Below are 10,342 nucleotides of genomic sequence, written 5' to 3'. Positions count from 1 at the left end.
GTCACTGCATGTGATTTCTCAATCATCAAGTTTGAATATCCCTCCAGTATCTCAACAGGGATCTGAATGAGCCTGTTTCAGAAGGAAATCAAATGCTGCCCATGTGCAGGCCCCTGGGATGACAGGCTGAGCAAGAGTTTTCTAAACACCAGCCACATCACGTGTCCTAGGTCTGCAGGCTCAGAGCTCTTGGAAGGGGACTTAGGTCACAAAGGGAAAAAGAACTGGTCGGGACATACACAGGGTGCTCTGTGACCCTGGGCCTGTGGCCAGATGTCTGGGTGTGCTCCTGAACCCCTGCAGTGAGGTACGCCCCCTCTTTTAGAGGATAGCGATGGGTACCGCCTGCTTAGTGAAGATCCACTGGCAGGACTCACGCGGTGCCACCGTGAAGTTGCTGGTGGAGGCAAGGCGCTGCGAGGCACTCAGGGAACACTCAGGATGAAGCCTGGGTTTGCTGCCTCGGAGGACCAGTCACAGGAAATGGCCTTTCCTCCCTTGCTGTTTCTTTTTGAATGTGAGGCAAACTAAAAAATTTCCCCACAAATGGTTAAGGAACCAAAATCAGGGCTCTGACTTTGGTTGGGGATTTTGCTCTCTGGAAGGGCATTTCATTCTGCAACTTCAAATGCAGAAATGCTGCTGCCAATGCCCCGAAATCACGGCTCTGTGAGCAGCCACTTCCAGGTCACCCCCAGGAGGGATGTCGTGAGGTCCAGGTTGTCCTCCCTGGGCCCTCTCCAGAGTCCCCAAGGTTGTGAGGCGTGGCCGTTCCTGCCCTGTTTCCTGTCGGTAGATGTGAATTTTCTGGATTCCCAAAAGACAGCAAAAGTCAGAAGAGAACTAATTTTAACCGTCCCAATTTGTCCAGAGCCAGGATTCCATTTGTTCTCCTTGTTTAAGGGCAGTTAAAACTGGTTCTGCTCCAGGGTCCATCAGAAATCACACTGGCCCCTGCACGTTGGAGACTTTCCACTATCACTGGGCAGCTAGAGACAGCCTATTCCAGCTCTATGCCATCCATAAACTCAGCTGGGGTGGGGCTGTTCCCTGCGGCTGCCCCCCTGTGAGGCCCTGGGGCTAAGTCAGGGGGCTTCTGCCAGCATCTTCCTCCCCACCTTATTTAATCCCCTTCCACGTTGGGCTCTCCGGCTTCTCGCATGGACGTGAAGGGGCAGCCACAAACTGGCTGAAACTGGTTTCAGATTTGTGTGTTGTGTGTTCTTTTCTGTGATTTCTCTTTTTTACCCCGTATTTTTATTAGTGCATCATAGTTGTACATGATGGTGGATTTGTTGTTGCATATTTGTACATGCACAAGGTATGACGATACAACTTGGCCAATATCATTTTGTAGGTTTTTTCTCTCCCTTGAACAAGCTCCCACTGGATTGTCAAAGGACCTGAAAACCTAAAATGCAATAGAATTTCTGGCATTTGCTTAGGAGAAAAAGAAATGAAAAAAAGCCTAAACAAACAACTCCTACCACATCTCATAATTATGCAAAATCTGGTATCATCCTGTAGCTATATGCATCAAAGTTGGGATGATTTCAAAAGCATTAGAATTTCCCCAAAGCCATTCCCTGCTACCCACCAGCTGCCCCAACTTCCTCTACTACCTCTGCTTTCTTCACTGTTCCCTGCTTGTCCTCCCCCATCCCCCATGCCAGTCATTCCCTGTCCCCATCACTCCTTCCCCATCTTGCTCCCCAGCCACCTTCTCCCCACCATTCTTTAGCCCAGCCCCCTGGGTAGCAGAGTATCACTGTCCCCTGCTGCATGTCCTCCAGGTAGCTGAGGAAGACTGAGGACCAAGGAGCAGGCAGCCTTTCAGGGCTTTGGAATGCGTGACAATACTTCAAATTGCATTTCATCTTCTGAGCACTCCAACCAAAACCCACATGGTCTCCCGCCCCACCACATCCTGGAACACTCCAGCTCCTCTTTTGGAGATACACCTACAGGATAAGCACCTGCTACCCGCTCCAGCAGGTTGGAGAGACAGGCAGCTGGATTTCCTCTGGATTTGAGAGGAAATCCAGACAAGTTTCTATCCCCCCGGGAAATGGGCATGCTTCTAGGGTTTCCATCAGGGGAGAATGACCTTCAACCAGCTCTACCACCTCCCTCCACTGGAATCCACAGAGGCACCTGTTGTTCTGGAAGCTTCTCTCCCAGATACTACAAGACCAGGGAGGTTAGAGGGGTAGAATGGTTTGCTAGAGAAGAAAGAAGAGATATATTGGGCTCCATCCCTGAGAGCCCTGCCTGGTAATGCTGCAGGAGAGAAATAGTAACAGGCAGGAAGACACACTACTGATAACAGGGCAGGACACAGTGTCCGCCATCTTCAGGAAGCCTTTCCTTGTCTGTGTACCTCAAGATGATGGGGAGGCTGCCCTCATCCAAGGTCAGTGTAGACTCACTGTGAGTGAACAATAAATAAGACCAAGGCTTAGTAACCTAAGCAAGAGCAATCACCTGTATTATCTCTTACAGTTTCTGTGGGTCAGGAATTTGAGAAAGGTTTACCTGGGGAATTTGAATGTGCGCTGGCCAGGCGTCTCCTTATGCAGGCCAGCTGAGCTTCCTTACAAGATGGCAGCCTCCAGGCGGAAAAGCCAAGGCTGCAGGGCTGGGAATTCCAGTCAGCAAGGAAGTGTCTTGGTAAGTGTCCCTCAGACATCACACAGCAGCATTTCCCCCAAGCCCTATGGTTACAAGCAAGTCCCCAGCCTGCCCAGATTTCAGGGAGGGGCCTAGACCTGACCTCTCAAGGAAGAGCATCAGGGTCCTGGTGTAGAAAAGCACAAGAGAGAGGACATATTCAGGGCCCTCTTAGAAAACACAAGCTCCTCAGTATGGTGGCACATGCCTGTATTCCCAGCAACTCAGGAGGCTGACGCAGGAAATGGCAAGTTTAAGGCCAACCTCAGCAACTTAGTGAGATCTTGTCTCAAAATAAAAAATAAAAAAGGGCTGGAGGTGCAGTCAGTGGTAAAGCACCCCTGGGTTCAATCCCCAGGAAAAGAAAAAGAAAGTACAAGCCCCACTGTTGAGCTCCCTGGAAATGGAATTGAAGCAGGTATTTGGGGGCAAGTTTGCAGAGGGGATGCCCTTCCCTGTGTGGGAGGGAGAAGAGCAGGACAGACCAGCAGCAAGAGGGGAGCAGGGGTATGGTTTCAGGTCAAGTCTAGCCCTGGACTGACTCCCAGTGGGCTGAGGAACACAAATCACACCAGAGAAGTGCCCTTGCCTCTAAGGAGAGGCAGCCCCGTGGACCATTGGCTCACCCCCACCATGGGCAGAGAGGAAAGGTACAGCTGGGGGAATGGTTTTTGGCAGCCATGGCCAGTCCTTGGTGTGTGTACACTGCCCCATAGATGTGGTTGGGCTCTGTGGTAGGCTGCAGAATGACCACAACATCCTTCTCTCTGCATCCTAACACTGTTACAGGGGACTTTCCTTCTGAGGAGGAACAGGTGGAGTCCATTCCCGACTCCTTAACATCTAGCTTGGCCATGTGACCTGCTTCGGCCAACCGCACATTAGCAAATATTACATCTGCCAGCATCCTACGTGCAGACCCAGCTGAGCCATGTGAGGAGCCCAGGTGTGGCCAGTGGCTGCCCAGCTAAGCCAAGCCCAAACTGCCAGCTCATACAACCAAGGGCCCATAAATGGCTGCCATATGAACCAACTTCCTGAGTTGCTTATCACAGTAAAGCTCACTACACGGCAGCAATGGAGCCCACTGCAAAAATATAGCAGCCCAAAGAGCTAGTCACCATCTACAATTGCACAGATGGGCCTGGTCCTTGGCCTTCTGCCCCACTGGCCCTTGCCCCTCACACTGACCTGGGGAAGTGTCTGGCTTCCACAGGTGAGACTGGGGCCCCATCAGAAGCTCAGAGACCTCTGAGGATTCTGGAAGCAAGTGGGACCAACCCCAGGAGTTACTAGACCAGTCCCCCAATCCATGCCTTTGCCATGGGGCTCTCTCTGACCTCAGGGGCCCCAGATGTTGACCTTGGGTGAAGGAGAGTGTCCCTGGGTCATCTGTCCAGTTCCCACAGCTTTATGTTAGAGCCAGGGATCCCCGATGGGAAATGCCATCTGCTCCTTGAAAAACATTTTTTGGGGGGGGTCTGTTGGAAAAAGATTTCAATATTGAATGTTAAGATTTTGCTATGACTAAATTCTCACCGGGCATGGGAAAGAACGGTAGCTATACTACAATGCACCATTTGAAGGGATTTAGTGATTTTTCCATTAATTTTTTTAAATGTCAAGGGTATATGTCTTTCTTTGAGGACTCAGCCTATGGCAACATTTTGGATTTAGAAAGACCCACGGATGCACTCAGGAGTCCAAGAAGGAGGCTGACGGTCTACAATTCAAAAATTACAAAACCGCAAAGTTGTCAGTTAATTTGAAAACCATCTCAGTGGAAAATGTTGTAATCTTCCATGCGTAATCCAAGAGAGCAGTTTGGAATTGCAGCTTAAACGAAGCCTTGCAGGAAAGCTTGCTCTGAATACAACGATCACACTCGGCTCTGAAGCTCTGCCGAGCAACCGACTCTATCACAGGAAACACGGTGGAGGACCGGGTGGAGGACCACCGTCCAGCTCCAGCCGGGAGCCGAGCCAGGCCCTCCGCTCTCCTTCCCGGCCCATCGCCCCCTCTTCCCAGCAGGCCTCACAGCCGAGAGAGCCAGCCGAAGGAGCAGTTTTCAATTTTATGGAGCAGTGAGGTTGGTGGTAAATATTTATTAGCTATTTAGTAAATACAATTAAATTTCTGGCTGAGCTTTGCACGGCTCTTTTATTAGAATTAGCTGAGATTTACTTTCAAGTCCGAGAGGACACAGTCGCGTAAAGTGGTACAGACATTAAAGCACAAATGAAAACTGGTGGCGGTTACCGAAGGTGAATGGTGTCCTCCAGTTCTGAGCAGCAGAGGCCCTGGTCAGGGAGCCAACACCAAGCAGATGCCTACGTCCTGTCCTTTCCCTGCCCTCTGTCAAGGGACATCATCCTCTCTCCCTACCACAGGCCTCAAGAATCCTTGGTCTCTTCCCTAGGGTTTGCTACCCACTCAGGGCTGGGCCTGTCCACCCTAGCAATGACCCGCCCAAAGCAAGTCGTATATACCAGACCACAGCCTCAATTCCTCCCTCCCTCCCAGGCAGTGTGCTGGACACTCTGACCCAACCAACTTACCCCTTAATATAAATGCCCTGTGACTTTGCCTCAAAGGTTTTCAGCCAGGGAGTCCACGCCTCTAGTGGATCTGCCCACACCAAAACAGGCACACAGACGCCTGTACCTGCATCAGGCATGACAGCCAAAAGGCAAAGACAACCAAGATGCCCATCAGCCGGTGAACAGATAGACACGATACAGCTCGTCCACAGTGGAACGTTATTTGTTAATAAAAGGAATGAAGCCCTGATGCAGACGAAAACAAGGTGAAGCACTATGTGAAAAGAGAGAACAAGCACAAAGGACCCCACACCGCATGGTTACCTAACAAAGGTCCAAAACAGACAAGTGCACTGAGAGAGAAAACAGACCTGGGCTGGGAAAAGGGAACGGCCGTGACCACCAAGTCATATGTGGTTTCTTTTGGGGGGAATTAACTTGTTCTAAAATTGTTTGTGGCACACAACTCTATAAAAACAACAACCCCTGAATTTTACTCTTCAAAATATTGAATTGTAGAGTATGCAAATGAGAGAGTTGTCAAGTTGTTGAATAAGAATGGAGTCCCTGTTTTTAAAATATTTTTAGCTGTAGATGGACACAATACCTTTTATTTTATTTATTTATATGTGGTGCTGAGGATTGAATCCAGTGCCTCAAATGTGCTAGGTGAGCACTCTACTATTGAGCTAAAACCCCAGTTCAAAAGTTCTTGGGGTACTGGATTGAACTCAGCGGCACTTGACCATTGAGCCACATCCCCAGCCCTATTTTGTATTGTATTTAGAGACGGATCTCACTGAGTTGCTTAGCACCTCACTGTTCCTGAGGCTGGCTTTGAATTCACGATCCTCCTGCCTCAGCCTCCCTAGCCACTGGGATTACAAGTGTGCGCCACTGTGCCTGGCTTGAAGTCACTTTTGACAAGCCCAAACCAAAAAGAATAAATAAAGCCAGGAGGTCGCAGGCACATGTGCTCAATAATAAGAACTATCACCCAGGGACTCTGCCCACAACCTTGCTCTAAGGCCACTGGAACCTTGCACAAAACAAAACAAAAAAAAAACACTTCTGCAAGGATGTCTGCCTGACAACCGTCTGTTGGGCCAATGCCACACTCTTGTTATTAATCCTTCCAACCAAGGGTTATTGTCTCAACACTGATGTCATCTTTCTTGTTTTGCCTTTAAAATGTCCCCTCATCCCAGCCCCCTTGAATATGCCCAGTGCTCACTCCCACTGCAGTGCTCTGACACTAAATAAGTGTCAATATTCTTTGGAGAATCTGTTATTTTGGTTGACATGGACTCTATTCAGTTCGAGAGATACTAGGGATTAAACTCAGGGGCGCTTTACCACTGAGCTACAGTCCCAACCCCTTTTATTTATTTTAAATGTTGAGATAGGGGCTGGGGATGTGGCTCAAGCGGTAGCGCGCTCGCCTGGCATACGTGCGGCCCGGGTTCGATCCTCAACACCACATATCAACAAAGATGTTGTGTCCGCCAAGAACTAAAAAATAAATATTAAAAATTCTCTCTCTCTCTCTCTCTCTCTCTCTCTCTCTCTCTCTCTCTCTCTCTAAAAAAAAAAAATTTAAAAAAAATTTAAATGTTGAGATAGGGTCTTGCTAAGTTGCCGAGGCTGGTCTGGAACTTATGATCCTCTGCGGCCTCCCGAGTGGCTGGGATTATAGGTGTGCATCACTGCCCCTGCTTCTACTCAATCTTTAAGAAGGCTTTCCTCTTGGATGTGTGTAAGCAACAGTGCAGGCACCGAGGGATCTGCAGCCCTCAATGCCAGCTGTGGGGTTCTGCGGCTTCTCCTGCTGCCCTTGCCCAGGTCCGGAGCCATGATGCCAGGGCAGGTGTGAGGGGTAGGGAGCCGCTCTGCATCGTGGGTGGTGAAGAGCTCGGACTGAGTCCCTCTGATGGTCCAGGCCACGCCATGGTGGTGCCTTCCTGGCAGAGCAGAGAGGGAGATTGTGATGTGCACACTGCTGGACTGAGGGCAGAACAGGAAGAGGCCTGGCTCCTGATGTCCACAATGCCACACCACCTCCAGGCAGTGGTGAGGGTGGCCCTGGACGCTCCATGGATCGTCCCAGCTGGAGGTGACTTTGTCCAGCTCCTGGCAACTTCCAGCCTTCTTCACCTGTGGAACCTCAGGCTGACCCGGCCCTGCAGGTTAGAGGCAGCTCTTCTATGAAGACCTTTGGCAGAACAATCCAGGGAGGTGGCAGACAGTGTCCCAGCCCACCCTCGGTGGCTGCCCTCCTCCCTTAGGCAGAACCCAATTTTGTCCTGGGGTCTGGATGGTCGTCTCTGATTGGCGAAGCTGGTGGTTCTCCAGTGAGTGGCTTAACAGGGGTCCTGCAGCCCAGTGCTGCTCAGGGAGCTGTGGGGACGGCTTCGGAGGAATGACTGCGAGGCACAGGGAAAGACAGAGGCGAAGAAGGCCTCCCTTCTGCTGCTGCCGGTGACACCCCAGAACCACGTCTGCCAAGTGTGGCAGAAGGAAGGCCAATGGCCCTTCAAGATGCCACCAAAGCTGAGCATCTTGTCATCCCAGCTCCCTGGGAGGCTGAGGCAGGAGATCCACAAGTTCCAGGCCAGCCTGGGCAATTTAGCGAGACCCTGCCTCAAAATAAAAAAATAAAGAGGGCTGGCATGTGGCTCAGTGGTGGAGCACTTGCCTAGCCTGTGTGAGGCCCTGGAGGGAGGGAGGGAGGGAAGAAGGGAGGGAGGGAGGAAGGAACCACCAAGTGGCCCAGCTGTTTAGGCCGGAGCTGCCCCTCCTCGCTTTCCTTCTCATTTTAGGCAGTCGTATCCGATTTCTTTCACTTGCAGCTGAAATGGCCCTGGCTGACCGAGTGGCAAGGTGGAGGGAGCCCGATCCATACTGATGGGGGGGCGGGCGGCTTGCGGACAGGTTGTGTTCCCTTTCTGCCACTATAATAAATACCCCAAATCACCAATTTACAAAGAGAAAAGGTTAGTCTTGGCTCACAGTTTTGGAGGTTTCGGTCCATGACTGGCCTCGTGGTGGCACAAACTCACTCACCTCATGGCTGTGAAGCAAAAGAGAAAAAGGAAGAGACCAGGGGTCCACTATCCAGCTCCAGGGCACCCAGTGACCTGACAGCCATCCACTAGGCCCCACCTTCTAAGGTCCCACCCGAGCCAAGCTAGGGACAAACCTTTGTCACAGGGGCCCTGGGGGGACACATAAAATCCAAACTGGAGCATCCGGTGTCACACAGGGGTACAGGCAGAAGTGTCTTCCAAGCAGATTTCCCGTCGAGCCATCTGGTAATCTGCTCCTGGAAACTCGTGCTCCTAGAGACTGTCTCCTCTCTGTGGCTGACGGAGCCGCGCTCTGCCACTGGTTGCTAGGAAGGGGAAAAGGTGCCTTGCCCACGCGAGAGTGCGGTCATGGACTTGAACCTTCCCTGCAGATGCCAAGAGCGTGATTCAGAACCAGACAGAATGTCAGAATCCACAACACAGTGACCTTCAGACTTCCCCAAAGTCCCCTGGAGGCCCCGAGAGGCCCGGGCAGGGCCACATCCCCCTTCCTGGAGGGTCCCTTGGGGAGGAGAGACCCAGACAGATGTGGGGTTCGAGGGATGGGGGCTCAGGGAGCCCTTGGGGGAGGATGGAGAGCTTGAGGCCACACTGGGTGCTGCTGTCCCACAGGAAGCAGGGTTATGGCCAGAGCCCAGGCAGGGCCTCAGGCCTGAGCGTCACTTGGTTCCACGAGTCTGTTCATCTTGGAGAAGAGAAGAGGCCCCGCGGCAGGCACAGCTGGTGCACAAGCACCATTTAGTTTGGGGAAGTGAAAATAACCCAACGCCTAAATCATATTAATCTCCATCTCACCCCAGGTGCCGAGACCCCCACGTCAGAGTGGGGTGCCTGCTAACCAGAGCGAAGTGACACCAGGCCTGTGGGGGGCCATCTAGAGTCTCCTCGGATGGGCTCTGAGATCTGGATGGCTGTGTCCCTGCTGACTCAGCTTCCCCACTGCCCACTGTCCTTGTTGGACTCGCTCCTGTCATGACTCTGCCAGGGAGTGGGTCGCCCCTGGCACTCAACGCCCAGACGGAAACAATCCTCCAACACAGGCAGCCACCGCCTCCTGCTCCCCGGGCTCCCAGTTCACAGGCTCCCAACCCAGCCGCAGCTCTGCATTTCCACTGGAGATTTATAAAGATTTAATAGCTGAGGGCTGTAATGAGAGCTCAGATTATTAAGATCCCATTTCTCTTTGAAAATATCTCGTGAAGTATTCTCTTACATAATTAAAACTAAATTCCACCTATCAAAATAAATGAAAAGGCTGTTTGGCTCCAGTGTCCTTGAGTGACTCTTTGGAGCCATAGGCTCTTTTCTGTGCTCTCTGTCACCAGATTGACTTAAGTGTCCTGGCTTTCTAAGTGCATTTTCTTCTTCTCTCAGGCCAGTGCTCTTCCTAGCGACACTGGCCAAGCTACTGACCTTCCCAATATATCATCAACCTGCTGATGCACAGGCAGGTCAAAAAAAAAAATCATGTGGATATCAGATGTTGACACCCACCAGACAATCCCAAAATAAGGACTTATATATATTCTGAGAATGCATCTTTATCTATACTTAGGATGTGGAATCCAGTCTCACTGAATAACAGTGAGCTCATCACCTCTGAAAGTCAGAGCTTGGGCACCTGATTTATCTTTTTGTGGGGAGGAGGTGCTGGGATGAAGCCAGGGCCTTGTGCATGGCAGGCAAGCTCTCCACCACTGAGCTACACCCCCAGCTCTTTTTTTATTTTGAGACAGGGTCTCACCAAATTGCCTAGGTGGCCTGGAACTTGGGATCCTCCTGCCTCAGGCTCCCATGTAGCTGGGATTACAGGCATGTGCAAAGGGTCCAGTTGGAGGAACTGTTCATGGGATGTCACCAAGGCATCTCTTGGTGTCAGGGATCTCTGGGTGGACCTTTTGTGACCACTGCTCTCACAGTGAGGTGTCCCAAGGTGAGGCTGTTGTGATGAATAAAAGAAAGACCAAGCAGGCCAAACCAACTCAATGTCCTTTTCTCTGCACATCCTGGGCATGTAAGTTCTTTTCCCTGCACTCCAGTGGTCTG

This window comes from Ictidomys tridecemlineatus, chromosome 5 (assembly GCF_052094955.1).
Source record: "Ictidomys tridecemlineatus isolate mIctTri1 chromosome 5, mIctTri1.hap1, whole genome shotgun sequence".
NCBI classification, from domain to species: Eukaryota; Metazoa; Chordata; class Mammalia; order Rodentia; family Sciuridae; genus Ictidomys; species Ictidomys tridecemlineatus.
Note: the sequence above shows the minus strand (reverse complement) of the source record.